We start from the raw sequence: 21,431 nt of genomic DNA, 5'->3' as shown, positions 1-21,431 counted from the left end.
TTTCTAGTTTGGCAGGCTCTGGGTTAATAATTAAATTAAATTAAAAATTATATTATGACTCCAGGTAAAAGATGAGCATCTCTGAACGTCAACGTTTTCATCTGTCAAACCAGAACAATGATTCTTTTATAAGATATCTGTGAGGGGGGGTGAATCAAAAAGGCGGGAATCTGACCCAGGAAACATTTGTAACTCTCAGTTTAAGGGCGGAAAGATTTCAAAAGTAGACTGTCAGGAATGAAGGTAGCATATACTGGAAACGAACAGCAGGGAAATAGTTAATTTGCAGGTGCAGCTGCTCTGAGAGAATCTGAGGCTGAAAGTGCTGGATGCTCAGGAGACCAAGGGAGACACATCGTGGCCCGAACTTGACAGCAGGACTGGAACCCTCGTTCGGCACGGTTACCAAAAGGCCAGGTTCCGAGTCAGGCAACAGAACCTAGCTGTCTCCAGTTTGCACCCTTTTCTTTGCTCAAATTAAAGCCGGGCTGGTGGAGGGAGGATGGAGGTAGGACGAACGGTAAAGAAATTATAGTTCGGATAACAAGAACAACGAAGCCAACAAGATCAGGATGGGTGTCAGCGACTATAAAAAACCCGCAGAAAGAGGAGTGAGCAACGCCGCGAGAACAAGTTTTCCCGTTAGCAGGTCTTTCCAGAGCCCCCTTCAGCCCGCCCCACGGCTCCCCACTCTGGGATGATGACCTTCACCCTTTCCTCCTCCTAACAAAGCCAAGCATCCATAGAAACTTATTTTTCTCCAAAAGTCTGAGCCAATTTCGTTGTGGCGGAGGTTTTTCATCGCTGTAACCCAACTTTCCTCCGTTTCTTTGGCGAGATGTGAAATTAAGGCTGCCCGGCAGGCGGGAGCCCCAAATCCCGGCAGCCTTGCGGGGGGGGGGGGGAGGGGGGCTGTGAGGGAGGCGCCGGAGTGCAGCTAAGAGTGCCGGCGGGGGGGCCTGGCAGGACGCGCGCTCCGGTCCCCTCGCCGGCTGCGAGCGCAGGATCCCGAGCGCCGGGCGGCGGGGACGCGCGTGGGAGGGGGGCGCTGGCAGCCTGAGCCGCGGTTTCCGCAGGAGCTATTTTTAGCGGCCGCGTAGTCCCTCTGGTTCCCCCGCTTCCGAGGTGGTAGCCTCCCGCTCGCAGCCGCCAGTGCCCGGCCGCTTTCCGCCCCCCCCGCCGCTGCTCGCGCTTGGTAGCGTCCACGCAGGCAGGTCCGGAAACTGAGCATGTGTGGAAGCGCTCGGCGGCCTCGGCGGCGGCGCGGGCAGAGCCGGGCTGCGTCAGGCTGAGCCCATTCACCGCGCGGCCGCAGGAGCGCAGCGCCGGCGCCGCGCCGCCCAGCCCCGCCGAGAGGGGCGCACTCGCCGCCGCGGGGCCCGCCGCCGCTCACCGCAGCCCCCTCCTGGCGACCCGCAAGTAAGTTTGTAAGGTGGTTGGGCGGTGGGGCGAGGGCTTGGCGTCCGGGGGAGCCCAGGTTGGCAGGCAGGAGGCACGGTTGGCCGCTGGCCCCGGTGCCCGGCGTCCCGGCGTCCCGGCGAACCGCTTGGCCAATTTGATAGCGGGCGGCCACTGGGATGCTGGAGCAGGGGGGACCGGCAAAGCAGGAGGGGCCGAACCGACTCTGGCGGGGGCCGAGGGGCCCAACTTGGGGAGAGGGAAGGACCGCGCGGTGAGGGAGAGGATCGGGCAGGCCGGGAAGGCGGGCTGGTGTGGGATGGAGAGGCTGGGTTTGGGATGCGGGCGCCCCGCCGAGAAGAGCCGCAGAGGGAAAGCGGGGTGTCTCCGGGGGGTTAGGGTGGGATGAGCGTGAGAGCGCAGTACGGGGGGCATGGTAGGGGGTGAGCGTGTCCAGGTCGGAGCGGCAGAGGGAAGATGGATGAAAACTGGGGCGCGTGGAAAGCGGATTTGAACGAGAGCAGAGGACGCAGGTGGAAGGGACAGTAGGTTCCGGAGAAACGAGTAGACCCGGGTAATTTGGGGGAATTAGTGCCAGGTTGAGGGCGATATAATGATGGTGAGAGGCAGCCTTGAATCGAGGTCTTTGGAGTGAGTATGCGAGGCCACATGTTGGGAACCGTCTGGAGAGAGAGGATGGATGCAGAAAGTGGCCTGGAACGGCCAGCTGGAAAATCGTTGAGGGATTTGGGTGAAGGGGAGGAGGGCAGCGGTGCAGAGATCGGGTGGAGGAACTGGGCTGCTGCTGGAGCCAAAAGGCTCAGGAAGGGGTTGGAGGCTACGTGCGGTCCGCCTGAATACTGACTTAGTAGCGGTTCTCTGAGGTTCACTTGCACCCCAGGCTCCTCCTCCTTCTCCTACCTGGCTTGGTCCCAGGGCGGCTTGCTTTAGGCGAGCTGGTAGGAGATTTGGACAGATAAGGCAGCCGGGAAGGTAGTCATTTGCACGGGAACTGCCAGGGCTTCCCTTAAGTGGTTCCCGGCACCCTGGGGATGTGATGTAGAGTCGGAATGTGTGTGTTGCAGGGCGGTGGAGAGGAGTGGTCGCTTCTGGGCCAAAAGAATCCGTGTTCTGGCCCGGAAGGTGAGATGTTTTGGGCTGGGAAGTCAGGCAAAAGTCTGCGGCGTGCAACTCGCGGCGGGGCGTGTGTGCGTGTTGCCTGCCCAGGGTCGCGTCTGTTGCTGCAGTCTGTTTCCATGACGAGGAGATCCTGGGATCCACAGGCAGCACGGGGAGGGGATTAAGGGAAACGTGTTTTCCTACGTCTCTTCTATCTCCTTTCTCCAGGGTCACATTCTTCGCTCGTCCAATGATGCGCCTTTCTAACCTCTCCCCCTGCCGTCGCACACCCCAAACCTGGCGCGGGTCTAGTCCTCTGATTTGGTACCCCGAGGAGGAGGCGGCGGTCCCTTATGTGCGGGAGGGTATCCTAGGAGTCCCCATGATTCAGAGAGGCTCCTGAGCCCTCGGGTCCTTACCTGGGGCGTCGCTCCGGGGGTCCGCAGTTCACTCTGCTGCCCCTGCAGGTGACGCGGTGATGTTGCCCCACGGACTCCGGAAGCGTGATGGCTACAAATGGCCTTTGGGGCCCGAGAATCCCTGCAGAGTGACCAACACTCGCAGGTTTTCGAGAGCAGGGGTCTTCCCTGGGTTCCCCGCGTATAAATGTAACTTAACAAGAAAAAGACCAGATTAATAGAATAAACCAGCATCTCACTCAAAAGGCTTTATGCAAAAACGCCTCTTTCGCTAGGGGAGATTTCACCTACCAACTGCAAGAAGGGAAAGAGCTTCTACAGCGTACAGGATGGAAATCTGGGGTGGGGGTGGGGGGAAACAGGAGCTGTCATCATGTCCGTGGCTTCTCAGACTCCATCCAGCTTGCTTTGCTCTGTCGTCGTTGCCATATTTTTAGAGAGGCTTTACCGGATGTGGGAAAATGAGGATGAAGGTGACTCTTGCAACCTGTGTCACCTGTGAAAGGACTCAAAAGAAGAAGAGTGACCATTGTGCCTATGGTCTGTGAATATCTAAGAGGGATGGGTTCTGATGTTGTTGTGTAACCATCAGAAATAGTTCCCACATCCACATTGCAGGGGGGAGACTCAGATGAAGGGCAGTGAGAATTCTCCAAGAAAGTGATAAGGCTCATGGTGTAGGTTGTCACAGGGTGATCACTGACCCATGGAGGCACACAGCAGAAAGGACAGCAAGCTTCTAATGGCCAGGCCACGGCCCCATATTCCATGTGACCATGGCTTTCTCAGTTTCTAGCATAGTCCTTTTGAAATATGTCCATGATTCTGGCATCTGAAAGGTGGAGAGTTGAATAAAGACTTAATGATGTCAGTTTTCACTTCTATTACTGTTCCCCCCTTTGATGATTATTATTAGAACATGTGGTGAAGATAAAATAAATTATTTTTAGCCATTAATTCTCCCTGAAGTGCTGTTCAGATAAAACATAACCTTATATGTTTGCCTATTTTGTTTGTTTGGGGATCAAGGAGAAGTGATTATTGGGCAAATTGATTTTGGAATCAAAACTAGGCAGAATTCAGGCACCTGAACATCTTATAAGCATGTGGAGGTGAATTCTTCATTTATAGAATGTTTAATTTAATGTGAAGTGAGAAAACCCTTCCGTCTCTACCCTTCATCTCTTGCATTGGAAATACAGAGGATTGTACCCTTGGGCTGGTTCTTAGTCCTCAGAAGCACATTTTGACTATACTTTTCCTGGAGGATTGTTTCCTAAACCCAAGTATTCTTTAAGAAATAGTCAGTGGAGGGGCGCCTGGGTGGCTCAGTCAGTTAAGTGTCCGACTTCGGCTCAGGTCATGATCTCACAGTTTGTGAGTTTGAGCCCCACGTCGGGCTCTGTGCTGACAGCTCAGAGCCTGGAGCCTGCTTCACATTCTGTGTCTCCCTCTCTCTCTCTGCCCCTTCCCTGCTCATGCTGTGTCTCTCTCTGTCTCAAAAATAAAATAAACATTAAAAAAAAATTTAAAAAAAGAAATAGTCAGTGGAATCTTTGCTTCCCTAAGGTAAAGGCATTTGAAAAAAAATGGTGAAATGGTTTGATGAGGCAGAACTAAGAGAGAAATGTTAGTCAACATGGAAGAAGAGAAATCACCTTTTACCTCAGGGCATCTTACTGATAAGCCTAGAGCAGTGGTTTCCAGCACAGGCAATTTGGCACCCACTCCCCCAGGGTCCTCTGGCAACATCTGGAGAGAGGTTTTGGTTATCACAACTTGGGGAGAGAGGTGTTTCTGGCATCTCATGGGCAGAGGCCAGGGGTGTTGCTAACATTCTGCAACACACTGGGTAGTCCCCAGCAATCAAGAATTACCCGACCCCAAATGTTAGTAGTGCTGAAGTTGAAAAACCCTGGTTTAACACAAGACATGATTGGAATTAAGAGCAATTCTTGTTAGGATGCTTTCATATATTCCTGTTGGAATTTCTCTTGAAAATCAGGACCTGTTGATACTAAGAGGCTTTCTTTGCAAAATGGCTCCATGTTCTAAAATACTCATTTTAAGGGAAATTAAAGAGATTTCCCTTTAGCAGGACTTCTTTTCAGCCTTAAAAAATAATCCTGACATGTATTAGGAATGTCTACAATGATACGTTATATAGTATGCCTATGAACTGAGTAAACGTTTTTGATGAAAGCAAATTATAAAATTGTTTAGCTACTGTATTTCTCACTGAACTTGTTTGGTAATTCTTCTTTAACATACATAGTTACATTTTTTTTAATTAAAGTTAATTTAAGGCTGTAACTAGTAAGTTCTTCGTGTAATGAGGATTGAACAGAATCAGAGAGAAAAAATGTTAAATGAATATTTATTAGATGCCTTATAAAATATTCCAAAGTGAAACCTTAGTATTGGTAGACATCTGTGCAGGAAGGTAGGAATCCCATATAATTTTCATGTATTTAGTTTCAATTTTAAATCGACAGCACGCCATGTATTGAGAAACAAACCTTCCTAGCCTGTAGCACAATAGTCTGCCTAGAGAGAAGGAACAATGGCTTACGCTCATAAATGTAATAAGATCAGGGAAGAGTTCTAATATCGCCTGTGTGCGGGAACTCAGAACACTTACTACGTAAAAGCTTTGTCATTATTACGCCCAGGCCTAGAGAAACTAAAGAGATTTGGTCACTATATCTACCTTCTGGCCCTGCCCTCCCCCTTTTGTTTGGTGATTGGTTGGTTGGTTTCAGAATTCATTCTCCATAGATTGTCATTAGGACTGCTTACTTCCCTTCTTGTCCTAATAACCATTTCCTTCACTCTTGGCCATTGCGATCCCTCAGTCCCTCAGGAGTTTGTGTAGCAGAAGAGACTTCACATTCCTGCTAAATCTCTGGGGTACCCCATAATCCCTCCTTTTCTCCTGTGTGTACAAACACAAACAGCTCCTTCTGGCTTCCATGTGGAACAGACATTGGTGTCTCTTTTGGAAAAAGGCAGTTGGAGAGCCCTTGTTTTCTACAAAGGCAACCTCTGTGTCTCTGGTTGCATGTTTAAATTGCTTTTTCAATTGTTTGTTTAATTGCTGTTAGGAAGGCTTCCTCTTTCCCAAGGGAATGGTGAAAGAACCAAGGAAAATAGGACTTCAGTTCGAGCAACACTGATGTTGGTAGAGTGTGCCTATCTTTGGACTATATGAAAGTTCACAAACATGATTTGAAACAGTGAGTATTATATATTATAAATTCAACAAGCATTTGTAAATTCAACGGTAGCAAGTTCTACTCTAGGCACTGGGACTGTTGCATTTGCGAGGTCAAGCTGCCTTGTGCATTGCAACCAGTTTCAAAACAAAGTTCATTCAGAGACTATGCATATATTCTATGTATATCTTTAAAACTCTATAAAGAATAAAGGCAGGATGGTTATTCATTTTCATGAAATTGGGAGCAATTATAGAGATACAGCTTAATCTGTGAAAATACTTCTGAACACGGTGAAATGTAGAAGGCAGAAGAAATATTTAAAGTGGAGACTTACATGGATCTCTATATAGACTAGACAAGGGGTGTGAGCGGTTTGAGGTGGAAGGGGTCAGTTCTTGTCTCCCTTTGCCTTTCTGTAGGAAGTGGTTATTGATTTTGTTTGACATCTGAACAGGGAGAAATGGTTTCTTTCCCTGCAGTTACTTGTTGAATAGATGTGTGGTCTTTTATACTGCTGATAGTCATGGTGGTAGAAGGCAGTGGGGCGGCTGGTATGATGGTTAGAATGAAGCAGAATTTGAAATCAGTTCTGTCCTAATGTTTGCAACAAAGGCTTTGTATACACACCTTCAAAGATAGAGCATGCCATGTGACTATTTTGAGGTGACTAATAGAAAGATTATAGAACTGAGCATTTTTGCTGTTCTGTGTACTAGGTATATGTATGCTTTGTTTGGGGGGAGAGGGAAATGAAATAATATGGCGGCTCCATTACTTATAAATAAACTTGCTGGTCCCTGTGGCATGTCAGTTACTGTCCCAGCTAGAAGAAAAGTAGTGTGAGGGGAGAGAATTTTATGAAACACCATAAGTTGCCTTTGCTGAACTCAACAACAACAACAACAACAACAACAACAACAACAACAAAAGTAGGATTTTAAAATTTATGCTATGGCAAAGGCAAAGAGAGTTTCTGCTTTTTATTTCTTTTTTTTTTTTGTTTGTTTATTATTGTTAAGGATGAGTGATAGCAATCCATGAAATAGGCAACCAGCCTGTGGAAGGTTTTACTTTTGTTTATACATGCTTATCCATCTTAAGAAACAAATAGCCCAGAACATCTCCTGAGGCTTTCAGCCTTCATTATAAATAGCATGTCTCTTCTAACTCTGGAATATTTATTATGTAATGTCATTTAGAATCAGAATACTGGGCTAAGTTGATACTGATAACAATCCTTTCTAATTTTGTGATTTAGAGTTGTCTCTGTCCTCTTAAAGAAGGTGAAAGAGACTTGGCTGTTTGTCTTAGGAGCATAGTCACGAGGACATGATGCTACGTGACATTGGACCCCACTGACCAAAACATAGATCTCAGTCTTTTAGATTGTGAAGCTTGATTTTAACAATTTTGATTTGAACCACTGTTGTGACCGGGCTGAGAATCAGTTGATACATTTGGAAAAGACCAGCTGCTGAACCAGAATGTTAGCCACACATTACGAAGAAACATCTACAGCAGTTTAGGGTCAAGAACTTTGCAGCCAGATCTGGCCCTTCTACTTAGTAGTTTTGTGACTTTAGATACTTTTTTTTTTTTTTTTTAACTTCGTGGAGCTCTGACTTCCTCATTTTTGAAATGGTGATAATTTTTCTTTTTCTGTAAAGTTCATGATAAGATTAGAAGAAATATTTTTAAAGTGGAAGTACCTATTAAATAGTGGTGGTGCTGGTGCTTATACATCCTTCTAGTGCTAGAATTTAAATGGCTACTGTCCAGGGAAGGAGGCAGAGGTCGAATAGAGTCAGAAGGGTCATTGGTGAGCAAAGGGAGATGGAAAAGGACGATGAGGTAGATCATAGATTAGGAAGGGATGTTAGCGATGAAGTCATCTGGTGTCTTCTTTTGACTGATGAGGTCTTGGGGATTCAGGATTATGAAGTGGCTTGTTCAAGTTCAACGGTCAGTGCATCATTTCAGCTGAATGTACATTTTTTAAGGTTTCTATCCAAACTTTCTCTACCTTAGCAGCATACTTATTTTCTTGGTTAAATCCATGTTTCTTGTATTTATTTAAAAATGCTTGGGGCGCCTGGGTGGCGCAGTCGGTTAAGCGTCCGACTTCAGCCAGGTCACGATCTCGCGGTCCGTGAGTTCGAGCCCCGCGTCAGGCTCTGGGCTGATGGCTCAGAGCCTGGAGCCTGTTTCCGATTCTGTGTCTCCCTCTCTCTCTGCCCCTCCCCCGTTCATGCTCTGTCTCTCTCTGTCCCAAAAATAAATAAACGTTGAAAAAAAAAAAAAATTAAAAAAATGCTTATGTATCTCAAGAACCTCTCTTTTCAGTTGTTATGTTCCAGGTCTTCTATAAGCAACAAAAGCCATCAATGGATCTCTAATTTAATTTGTGTAGTTCATCTCAGCTGTTCATGTACATGATCCAAATGATCAAGTACATCTTTACTTTTTTCCTCATTGGGGTGAACATAAGTAGAATTTTGGGTAAAGATATCTAAGAACCAAAAATACCACTATGAATAATGCTCTTCAACTAGGTTATATTTATTAATGACCAGAAAATTTAAGATTGGCCCTTTTGGTGGTTCCGTTGCTAAGGTCATAGTTTTGCTGTTGTTTTAAATCCGTTCAGTGCTGTTGCCATTGTGGCTTCTTGAAGAGTTTCAGATTCAATAACAGTGTAAAAACCAATATGCATTAGAGGTACTTTGTAAATTGCAAGTTATATTATGTATGCTGTCTTATTTGTAATTATGGTGAAGGTATATAATCAGTTTGCAATAATGAAAGCCTTAGAAGTAGAAGGCAGGATGGACGGTAAGCTTGAAAGAACATTCCCTTTAGAATCAGACAAACTTGAATTCAAATCTCTATTTTTTAGTTAGTAGCTGTGAAAACTTGGCCAAATTGTTTGGCTTTCCAGTTTCTCCTATCTTTTGAGAATCACATCTATCAGATACCAGATTATGAGTATGATTCTCGTTATTGACTAGGTGAGATATAAGCAGATAAAGATCTTATTAGCATGATACCAAGCACCCTTTGTCCTTGTACACTGCTAATTCTACTGTAGTTCAGCTATGCCCTTGAAGATGAGTGTTTGTACTTGAATCAGTTCAGATTCTTTCACTGTCAAGAATCAGAAAACCTGATTTCAAGTGGCTTGAGGAAAAAATAAAAAAGGTCTTCATAACTATGTAACTGAGTGGAGGAGGGGACTGTGTTTCTAGATTTGACCTGATCCAGGGTTCATAACCATCTGACAAGCTCCTTGTTTTCCCATTGCAGTTTCTTAGCTCCCCTTCTTGAGTGCTGGCTCCATTTCTGACAGACTTTCTCCTTGGGGCCCTAAGAATGCTGCCAGAGCTGGTAGGGCTTCATATTCCCAGGTTCAAATCTACTGAGGGGGGACTCTTTCCATAGCTCTTGAAGAGGAAAGAAGAAACTGCTCTTTTCAGAAATCCCAGGGAACATCTCCCTCACCTCTTGCTGTCTCCAGTCAGGTAAAGAGCCTATTCCACCAACAACAATGGCCAGAAGGATGGTTTAGACTGGTTGGGGGGTATGTTTTTCTATAGAAAGGTGGGAGTTTGGGGAAGAAGGGGGATTTTATATTACGCACATAAACAAGAAGGGGACACTACAGCCCTTGCATTATTGTTGAGCCCTAAAGAAAAATGTTGGAGTCATGGTTTTATTTCATCTGAGACATGGTTAAAGTCTAGAGAATTCTCCTCTCTCCACTACTGAATAGATTTGAATCTTTATGATTGAAAGAAACCAATGTACATTAGGTCTCGTCCCTCATTATACATCATTAGACTGGATGGCTAGACACTGAGATTCATGTTTTGTTATAAATAAATGTTAAAGAAGCAAATGTGGTAAAGGTAAAATGTGGTCTTACATTGAGAATTAATATATTAATGGACTAACGATTCTTTCTGATCTATGTTTAAATCTTTATGTAAATCACCGTGACAAGATGTCACAAGCGCATATCACAATTTAGCAGAAGAATGTTAACAACCGTGATAAATGGCTTTGAGTAAATATTTTATTCTGTTTTCGTTCATCTAAGTGGCTTAGTAATACAAACATCATTGCATTTTTAAAGCCAACTTGTAAGATACTATAAAATATAATCTACCTTTGATGAGTGAGGTAAGCATGTCAAGGTAGCAGTTGGTTTTCCCATAGTTTCCCACCTGAGGGAAGATATATTCTAGCACAATGAAGTTAAAAAGTAAAAAAACAACAAATCAGGAGGGCCTTAATTATCCTTTGATCTATTTAGATCTTACATTCTTAGGAGGACCAAGGAAATTTAAAGGTGATCTTTTATATCACTGAAGTGTTATTGAAGTGCAATTTTAACCCCTTACCAGCATGTTTTTAAATGTCAAATGAGCAGTCATGTTGGTAAGTATATAGTAGAAAAAGAGCAAAATATAGTTTTTAATGATGTGAACTAACATGAACAACTGAGAGGAAAAAAGAACCAATCTGGCACTATAGAAATACTCAGTGATTTTTAGAAAAACCTAGGGAGATGTTGTTTTAACATAGCCTTATAGGCACAGGCTCTGATTATGTTATATATTAAGAGTTTTGTGTTTCAGTGTTAGGTACACATCATGTTCATCATTAAATATTATGGGGAAATGTTTCTTGGGCATTGAAGTTAATAAATTATTTTTGTCATCCTTAATGTGAATGAGAATAAAAAGGTTGCTAATAGTCCACTTGAAAACTATACATTAATTTCTTTTAAGTTTGCCATCAGCTTCCGCTTCTTGGACTGAAACACATAGACTTGCAAAAAAAAAACCAATAACAAATCCATTATAGATAGTTGTACCTTGAAGCATTTTGAGCTAATCATTTAGACTTTTGTGGGAGGGAATTGAGTGAAACTGAAATTTCAGTGAACCCTACTAATAGTGGTAAGTCAAAATAAGGTAAACAATGATAATAATAAAAAAAGAACAAAATCCAAAGCTTTACTTTTCTAATTTATCAGAGTTCCTTAATTGAATGAATGATGTAGAACTGATTCTGGTTAATCTCAGCATAAAGGGATTTACTGGATTGTTATGGAAGATTTCATGGGATTGAGGGAAATGCTGAAGAACAAGACCTTGGAAAGGCTGTCTCACTACTGGGATGAATCAACTCATAATTCCCAGCAGGAGAGAGAGAGAGAAAGTGAAAGAGAGATAGAGTGTTCTGGGAAAGAGCAGGGCATCTTGACAGATAGTCCACTGACCCTGTGTTTAATGAGCTTATGGAATCACCCCATGACATGATCAATGATCTGCTGATACCAGAAAAATGGAAATAGATGATGCCGGGCAGACACACTAAACTAATGTCCACTACATAGATTCAAGATGGAGAAACTTGCTTCAGTGATGATGAATTACTAGAAGGAAAAAAGAAGGCGGGGGGTGGGGGAGGTGGTGGGGACACGGAGTGTATACCCAAGCAGTATCTATGTAGAAGGCAAAAGTACTGTGTCAGTTTCCAAAGTCAGCTGTAACAAGTTTCCACAAACTGGATGGCTTAAAACAATAGAAATGTATTCTCTCACAGTTCTGGAAAATTGAAGATGGAAATCAAAGTGTTGGCAGAGCTATTCACTCTCTGAAAACTGGAGGGGAGAATGTTTCATGATTTTCTCTTCGCTTCTGGTGCCTCCAGTAATCCTCCACATTCCTTGGTTTATAGATCCATCCCTCCAGTCCCTGTGTCCATCGTCACATGATGTTCATTCTCCCGTGTGTCTGACTCCTCTTCTCTTCTCTTCTCTTCTCTTCTCTTCTCGCCTCGCCTCGCCTCGCCTCGCCTCGCCTCGCCTCGCCTCGCCTCGCCTCGCCTCTCCTCTCCTCTCCTCTCCTCTCCTCTCCTCTCCTCTCCTCTCCTCTCCTCGTAAGGACACAGGTCACATTGGATTAAGGACCTATACTATTCTACTACAACCTCATCTTAAACATTACATCTCTAAAGACTCAACTTCCAAATAAGGTAATTCTTAGATTCCAGGAAGGCATGAAATTTGGGGGGAACACTGTCCAACTTAGTATAGGTGTGATATGGATAAAACAAACAGCAATGCCCATAGCTAGGTCTAAAGAGTGAGCGGGGGGTAATATCCTATTATTTGCTGTTATAAAACTATATCTGAATTATCATGGCAAGTTTTAGGTACTCTTTTAGGGACTGTCCGTGTCCACTAGATAATAGAAAAACAATTTGGTTTTTAAGAACAGTTTTTTTGAAGTATAGACCATAAGTTTGGCAAAGAGGAGTGTAAGATAAATATACTATGAGCTTCCAGGTGTTGAAAGGAAGAAAGATGTCGTCTTTGCTCACTTACGAAGAACTAGGACATATGGCTGGAAGTTTCAAGGAAGGCCATTTCTCTCACTGTAAGCAGAAACATTCTTGTATTAGTGTGGTTCAGGAGAGGAGTGAGCTACCTTGAGAGTTAGTGGGGGCTGCAGTCTGGAAGCACTCAGCAGATGCTGGGTCAGCTTTGTCATGGATGAGGTAGAAGCAATTTCTGTATGTGAAGGGAGCTTAGATGGGATAACTCTATGGTTCCATGTTGAAGATTCTCTTCTAGGAATACGAAGGACTCTAGTGATTCCCAAAACATTTCTTGAGCACTGAGCAGACATTATATGTTGGTAGAAATAGAAGTAAAAATGGCATACAGAGTCTCTAGCGATTACATAGATACATGTTTCAGAGGTATACCATGGTACTGATAAAGAACAATCCAGGATCCTGCACAATATCTGGTGTAAAGCCCAAGATCAATAACTATTTGTTGAATGAATTTATTGTTTAATCAGAGTCTGCCTTACAAATATATGTTCCTTGTGTACCTGGGTACCTACCTGATTGGTATCAGCCCTGCCATATTCATTCATATTATCTTTTATAGCCTTCTGGTTTTCTAGGATTACCTTGCTCATATATCATCACTATCTTTGTTTCATTTTACCATTTTAAAAATAGGGTTGGAAGTGGGGAGTAATTTTTCTCTTTAATCTCTTTCCTCCTCTGGGCTGTCTTTGCCAGGAGAGGTAGCCAGCCTTGAACCTCTACAGTCAATATACTAATGCAAAGACTGGAGGGGACTAGTTGGGCTAAAGCAATGTTTGTCAAGGTGTGGGATCAATGATTGGTTTTATACAGGATGACTTGGGTGGTATATGGATATGTATTGAATTGAATTAAAAGGATTTTGAATCTGTTCCCTTTCAGTGTTTCTCTTTAAGGCAAGGAGAAAAGTTTTAATTTGATGCTAGTTTTTAACACTTCTCTAATATACCTATGTCTCCCTTTTTATTTATTTATTTTTATTTTTTTTTAAGTATTTTTATTTATTTTTGAGACAGAGACAGAGCATGAGCAGGGGAGGGGCAGAGAGAGAGGGAGACACAGAATCCAAAGCAGGCTCCAGGCTCTGAGCTGTCAGCACAGAGCCTGACATGGGGCTGGAACTCACAGACCGCGAGATCACGACCTGAGCTGAAGTCGGACGCTTAACCAACTGAGCCACCTAGGTGCCCCTATATCTCCCTTTTTAATGAACAGTAGGCTTCGGATGTAAAGCTTTCAGAAGTCAAATACACTGTTTTGTTTTCATTGTATTTATTTTTTATTTTATCTTCTATTTATGCTAAGTTCTAGTTTCCATATAAAGTAATGACACAAAGCTTCCTTTAAAAATTCAAGTAGTTGCGGGGCGCCTGGGTGGCGCAGTCGGTTAAGCGTCCGACTTCAGCCAGGTCATGATCTCGCGGTCCGTGAGTTCGAGCCCCGCGTCGGGCTCTGGGCTGATGGCTCAGAGCCTGGAGCCTGTTTCCGATTCTGTGTCTCCCTCTCTCTCTCTGCCCCTCCCCCGTTCATGCTCTGTCTCTCTCTGTCCCAAAAATAAATAAACGTTGAAAAAAAAAATTAAAAAAAAAAATTCAAGTAGTTGGGGCACCTGGGTGGCTCAGTCGGGTTAAGCGTCTGACTTCGGCTCAGGTCATGATCTTGCGGTTCATGAGTTCAAGCCCCGCGTCGGGCTCTGTGCTGACAGCTCAGAGCCTGGAGCCTGCTTCAGATTCTGTGTCTCCCTCTCTCTCTCTGACCCTCCCCCGTTCATGCCCTGTCTCTCTCTGTCTCAAAAATAAATAAACATAAAAAAAAAAAAAAATTAAAAAAAAAATTCAAGTAGTTAAAATTTACAAAATGGTATGATATTAAACAGGAGGTAGATGGTGGTGATGGTTTGCAACAGGGTGAGTGTCCTTAACACCTCTGAACTGAACACTTAAAAATGATTAAGATGGTCAATTTCTCTTATGTATGTTTTACCACAACAAAGAATAAATAGTGAAAAAAATTAAAGTGTGAAGAAGAAAGCATTTAAACGCTTTAATGAATTCTTAAAAGTCAAGTGAAAGCCAGCAATATAGTTGAGAATAAGTGGGATCACAGATACAAGGAGAAGATGCACTCACAAGTTCTTAGCCACGGGCCTCTGCTCCGTGTTTACCAGAAAGCTTGGGAGCAAGGAAATTGACCAGAGAGGGACCCCCCTTGGTTCCTCAGTATGCAGGTACTGAGAGGCTTCCCCTCCTTGCATTCACAAAGTCTTCTCTCATATACAAAAGCCTTAAGCCATTGGTTGAGGGACAGAAACCCTATTGGGCCCAGTATCCCAAACTGATACAGAGTGGAGATCTGCAAGGGATTAAGAACATATTTTGGTTTATACATGAGGAAGGAAGGGCAGAAAAGGTGTGGAAAAGCCAACCCAAGGCCCAGGTTTATGGGGCATAAGACTGAAGATCTACCCAGAGTACTCAAACATCTATAGCAGCTGTATTCATAATTGTCAAACATTAGAAACAACCCAGATATCCTTCAGTTGGGGAATGAATAAACAAATTGTGGTAGTATTCCATGGAATAGAATTCTACTTGACAATAAAAAGAAATAAAAGGAAAGTTTCTTGACCTTACCACTGTGCCAGTAATTACTGAGGGTAGCCATTAAAGCAGGAGCCATGAATGTTTCATGAAAAACATGGCACTTTAGAAAATGCAAATGTTCAGAAGTAGATCAAGAGAATTATGGAGAAAGCAGGAGTTGCCTAGAGGGGATGATTGTAAGGGTAGGAGAGACACGAAGGCCCTGATTTTCTCAGCAAGAAAAAAGTCCTACATGCTATCTGCATGTTCTTTTTCATTATGATGCATAAAATACGACTGACTTATAAACTATTTTTAAAACTCAAAGTCCTCTATAAATACATATACAGCTTTTCCATCACCTTAAACGTATATCATGTTAATCAAGAGCTAAAGGATCCAGGCTAAAGGATCTTTAGAATTCACGCAATATCCTTCGAAAACAAGAGTTTTTAACTTGTAGTTTGTAGGCATGGATAGAACTCAGTATACAAATCTGGATACAGAAATGATCTGTATTGTTATTGTTATTGTTATTAACATCTAATTGAAATTTAGCATCGTCCTTAATTGCGGGTAGAGGTCACAAAACATAGAAGCTCTGCCAGTACCTGTGGCTTTGTTACCAGTGGAAGTCACAGGTATCATTTCACATTGCAGTTGTTTGAAGCTATTTAAAAAAAATCATTTATGCTCATCCCTACTTTGAAAATGTTATTATTAGACCTGTTGTTAGATCTTTGTTCTTAAAGTATTAGTAAAGAAACATGGGGGCGCCTGGATGGCCCAGTCAGTTAAGCATCTGACTCGATTTCAAAGACTCAGGTCATGGTTTCATGGTTGTGAGATTGAGCCCTGTGTGAGGCTCTGAACTGGGTGTGGAGTCTGCTTAACATTCTCTGTCTCTCTCCCTCTCTCTCTGCCCCCCCCCCCCTTCTCCTCCTCTCTCAGGCTCTCTGTCTCTCTCAAAAAAGAAACAAAAAGAAACCTGTTTACCATGTCACAAATTCATCCTTTTAAAATTTGGTAACTATTTCATTGTATTCTGTGTATCTTATTCTTTGAAGAGGTCCTAGGCTTTAACAGACTACCAGGATACATAGCACATAAAAATGTTAAGAACGTAAAGCCTTGGTGGCTTAGTTGAGTGTCTGACTTTGGATGAGGTCATGATCTCACGGTTTGTGGGTTCGAGCTCCACATCGGGCTCCATGCTGACAGTGTGAAACCTGCTTGGAATTCTCTCTCTGACCCTCCCCTGTTCACTCAGATTCTGTCTCTCTCAAAATAAATAAATAAACTTAACAAAAAAAAAAAAAAAAACAAAAAACCAACAACAACCCACAAAACCTAACCTAAAAAAAAACAAAACAAAACAAAACAAAAAACCTAAAACCTTTCTTAGACTCTCATCAGTATTAAGTTCCATTCAGTGCACACGGCTCAGTGCAGAAAGCCTGAGCTGTTGAGTGAGTTCTCATTTACCAGACCCTGTGCTTGATCTGCTAAATGCTAGCTGTGCCTTTCTGTAGGAAATATTGGTTCTAGTAAATTTCATGCCAACTGGTAAGTGCAAAGGGTACATTTTTGAGCATCTGTAGATTCTCTATGTAGAGTTTCTAAATTTCTCAGGACAGTTTATTTCATTTTGACAACCCTGACAGGAAGTCTTGCATCTTCTGGGGTAAAATCTGCTTTTGTTTAACTTCTATCATAGACCTAGGTCTGGTCTGTATAACCTCACAATTATCTAGGAATTTCCTGAAGTCAATAAAATACTCTTACTGTGACCTTCCTGATGTGTCCCAGGAATACAGATCATAGTGAAATCTGCCAAATCAAAATATATTTTGACAGTAATATACTCACAGGGGAACATTAGTCTTAGACTTCATGGAACAGTTTCTTTTTCTTTTTCTTTTTTTCCCCATGAAACACTTTTCTAACGAATATTAGAGATCCTAGTATGTGCCTGGCACTCAGCTCAGCACTGGGAATATAACCGGCAAAGCAGACATGGTCCCTGCCCTCACGGATGTTGGAGGGAAAGGCATTCGTTATAGTGCTGGGAAGGTGCTCTGAAGACCAAGCAGGTGGGGTGGGAGGCTGAGCAGGCAAGGGACCTGAGCTTGAGGAAGGATGGGCTCTCTAGGTTGATAGCTGCATGGGGCTGGAGTCAGGGCAGGAGTTAGGTGTTCCTAGCAGAGGAACTGGCTTGGCACGTATAAGGAAATGAAAGATGATCAGCTTGGCTGGGAGGAGCGTGAGGTGGGGCCGAGTGGAGGTGGAAAGATAAACCAGCAGGAGACAATGCAGGATCTTCTTGGCCAGACTGAGGATTTTTGTTTTTGAAGCAGGGCGTGACATGGTCAGCTGTGCTTTATTGATACAGAGTAACTGTACTTCTTTTCCAAGAGTACAAACAACAGCAAGCAAAAGCAGGATGCCTGGAAACTTACAAAATACAGTCTGCTACTTAAACACAAGGGACATGAGACATGTACCAGACTACATGCGCATATTACAAATAACCTTCAGCTCTGGGTAGCAAGCTTTTGGTTTCAGTTCCAGAGTTAAATTACTTGTTTCTTTGAGGTTCTGAACTGAGGGAATTCTAAACCATTTGCTTTTGTCATGTGCCTTTGAAGACTTCTTGGTAAAGTTTCCATTATAAAAGCTATTAACATTGTTTTCAATCTTTAATAAAGGTTGGGGGGGTGCTCTTAAAACCATTTAGATATCTGCTTGCTATTTTAGTTGCAATTGTTTACCTGTTTATTTGGATCTCATTATAAAAGGCTGAAGGCACTGTAACTGTAATTGAACTGCCTTGCAAGAAAGACTTTTGTAGGAATGGTAATCTCTGGTACATTTATATGTGTTGAAAAGTTTGGACTTTCCCATTTGATTAACGAATATGGGCCATAGTAGTATTGGACATTGATGTGTATATGATCCTTTTAGCCACTAATTTGAATGAAAAATTCTTGCAATCTTTATACCATTTGAGTAAGAATATAAAATATGCTTTTTATTTCACGTATTTACTTTTTGAAATGCTCTGCAAAGTAATTGAGCAGTTCTGCCATATTATAGTATTAGCAACCAACGGGGATGAATTAGCTGCTGGCTCACTGTATTATTCTCATTGATATTTGGACTTTGTTTTTGGATATTCTGAGTCCCTGGACATGAACAAGAAGAACATTCTTCCCTTTCAACGTGTCAACCCGGGGTCTGGGTGTCTACATTTGTGCCAATTCCGAAATGTTTCACACGAAGCTAAGACAGTGTGTTCCAAAACAGCTAGCATCCACCTGTACGTAAGTAGCTTGTTATTATTAGTACCTTCGTTCTTTTTTACCTGGTATGGAGAAGATACAAGAGGATACTTCTTGCATCTACATTGTAAAGGACTTTGAAAGGTCCTTGAGACAAGGATATTCAGAAGAGATGACTAGAGAAGTCGCAGAGAATTCTTCTTCTGTGTGTTTGGCATCTTTACACATGGCATTGGTAAGAGCTTCAGAGAGTAACCATAGCGTCAGAGGGCTTTGTTCTTTGTTTCAGGCAGTATTTGTTTGTTTTTGAGAATGTGTTTCTATGAATATATGTCTTGTCTGAGCAGAATTCCTTTGTGGACTGCCCCTACCAGTAGAATCAACTTTTTCAGATCCATGGTTGATGTGGGGCTGACCTGCCTCCTTTGCTCCCTTTGCTCTCGGGGTGAGCATGCGACCTGGTCAGCCAAAGTACCCCCACCTCTAGCCAGAGTGGTTTGTTCAGGTATCAGTATATGATCTCAACCAGCAAGATGGCCAGAGTACTCCCTGGGATTTTGGCAGAACACTGAATGATGCTCTCTTTCTCATGGGGGTTACAAAGCTACTAGGATTTGTGTCTACAGCTGCTGATGGATTTTTGTTAACGAATGGAGAAAGTCTACCTGAAAAATGAAGGCACTCGGAAGAAAATAGAAACAAAAGAATGAAAAGGCGCATTTCATCCCGTTAATGCCACCATATTAGATAGCCATTCCTGAATATTTTAGTTGCCACAAACCCGTTATTTTCCACTTCTGCTTAAGCTAATTTGAGTTAGGTTTTTGTTACTTTCAACCAAAATAATTAAAACATAGATACTGCCAATAAACTGCCCCTGCATTCAGGTGGCAGCAAGAAGGGAGAGGTCTGAAGGTGTCATCTGGTATGCCTGTGAAAGATTTGAAAGTCTCTGATTCCCTGAGCCAGACAGAGTTTGCAAGAGAAACCAAAGAATGTGCTAACTTTTCACTCCTGTTGGCATTTACTGTAAATAGCACTAGATCTTTTAAACTACATTCTGAAGAAGGAGCATCCTAGTTTTTCTCATATATAGGAGACTTGGTGTTGCTATGTATTATAGAAACAAACATAAATGGTAGCTGGCTGATTCCTAGTTACAGCCTCGCCATCTGAAATCCATGGATACATTTATTTGTTACACGTTTGCTAAAAGCATGAAGCATTCTAAGGTCTATTGTTCCACAAGTAAGATATTACAACCCCAGTAATGGTCTCTAACATGAATAACAAGATTAGAGGGACAAGCAGTAAAAATAATAAAAGACAAATTATCCTCTATTTCTAGTAACTCAGCAATGAAAGACATTTATGTTCTCATTTGGACGTTAAATAGCTAGAAAATATGAGTCAGTCATTTTGGATGCAGAATTCTGCCACAGCTTCATTCCATTTGGTATCCTAGGTATCAGTTTCTTACAGACATTTCCTTTTAAAGACAGGGAAGAAAGATACACAGTATGCTAATGGGAATGAGTATCTCCAGTGCCCTGTGAACCTAAAGTGGAAAGCAGAGGGGCTAGAATGACATTTCTGTTACAAGTTTATGCTAGTGGCTTATATTGTTGTAATTCTTCATGAAGACAGAGACATGAAACCTCTATAAATTAGGATTGCTTGTGGCTAAAAGAAAAGCTAGGGGAACCAGAGGCATTCTTTAGACTCACTTTATCTTACATCAATGCTTGTCTCATGGATAATAATTTCTGCTAAGAAGGGTTATAAGATAAGCCCTTCAGCTAAAAATAGAACCTGGTTACTAAGCTATAAGAAGAGGTTCTCTGCATATCGTAATTCAGTGACTAGAAAGCATGGTCTTCCGGGGTATGGCCTGCATGGTGTCCAGGTACATTATGAAGCATCTTGGTTAGCTCCATTCCCCTTAGAGGGGGAAACACAATAAACAACGATTTTCTACAAAGTATCATAGAACATACTGACGTGTTTATTATCCCTTGTGCTCACATAATAGGGAAGTAGGTTTCTCCCTTCCAGGTAATATAATGGGGAAAACATCACATTTTTGGAAGAAAAACACTGCACAAGAAGAAATAGCATAAAGATAATGAAATTCTGTTATGCTGTGTTTAATGAACTGATGGCTTAATAAACTATTGCCTTGGAGACCCCCCCAAAATCCCGGAAAACACATTTCTCACCTTTGTATCCGTAGGAGATTGTTAGTAAACAAAGATTAGCATTCACATTTAAGTGTGGGGTTTGCTTCCAAGGTTTTGGTTTGTTATCAGTTGTTGTTTCTATATGGCTAAAAGAACAGAGTCCTCCTGGGCTGTTCCAGCTCCATGGGGCACTTCTAGTCTCACACAGTTAAGTGGTTGGAAAACACACTTCTGTGCATTTGGATCTCAGTCTTCCTACCAAAAGGAGTGAGGTTCAAAGCACACCCTGTTGCCCTGGCCATGCCCACACAGAGTGGAAAGGCTGATTGCCAGGACCTCTAGCTGTAGCCAAGGGACAGTGGGGCATGCAAACAGATGGGGTCCTGGGCGATGAGAATTCAGAAGTGGCAGCCCGAGTATATTGGAAGATGTGGGAGCTTCCTTAAGCTTTATGAAATTAAGAAAAGAGACAGCTAGGTCTGCAGAAGTCAAGTGTTGAATCCCTGAGCCTTGCACGTGATACAGTTGCTGACAGAAAGTCCGGGCCTTGATGCAAAGAAAGGACCTTTCCAGTGCAGAACAGCATGAGTCACAGAGGAGCGACGTCTGGGTGACAAAAGTACAGGGAAGGTCCAGACCTTTCCTATAGCCTGACATGGAGGAGTGTCAGACTGAAATTGATATAGGAACATTCCCCCTCACCTCGCTGCCAAAAACACTTATCTTTGTACAATATACTTCAGCTAATTGTATAATAAACTGATTGTAGTTTTTATTCCTTATTAATTTCAGGGATTCCCAACATAACTTATTTTACTGTATTTTT

At 42.7% G+C, this 21,431-nt stretch overlaps 1 protein-coding gene across 2 annotated transcripts in view; it reads left to right on the top strand.

Annotated features, from left to right (window-relative positions):
* Window positions 1-1,243: 1,243 nt before the first annotated feature.
* Window positions 1,244-21,431, top strand: part of OXR1 (oxidation resistance 1) — a 456,115-nt gene continuing 435,927 nt past the window's right edge. For both annotated transcript variants that reach the window (XM_045453914.1, XM_045453909.1), the window contains exon 1: window positions 1,244-1,419. The gene's annotated coding sequence lies outside the window, so the exon portion shown is untranslated. The remainder of the gene's footprint in view (window positions 1,420-21,431) is intronic.

Source organism: Leopardus geoffroyi, chromosome C3 (assembly GCF_018350155.1).
Source record: "Leopardus geoffroyi isolate Oge1 chromosome C3, O.geoffroyi_Oge1_pat1.0, whole genome shotgun sequence".
NCBI lineage: Eukaryota > Metazoa > Chordata > Mammalia > Carnivora > Felidae > Leopardus > Leopardus geoffroyi.
Note: the sequence above shows the minus strand (reverse complement) of the source record. Positions and strands in the feature narration are given on the sequence as shown.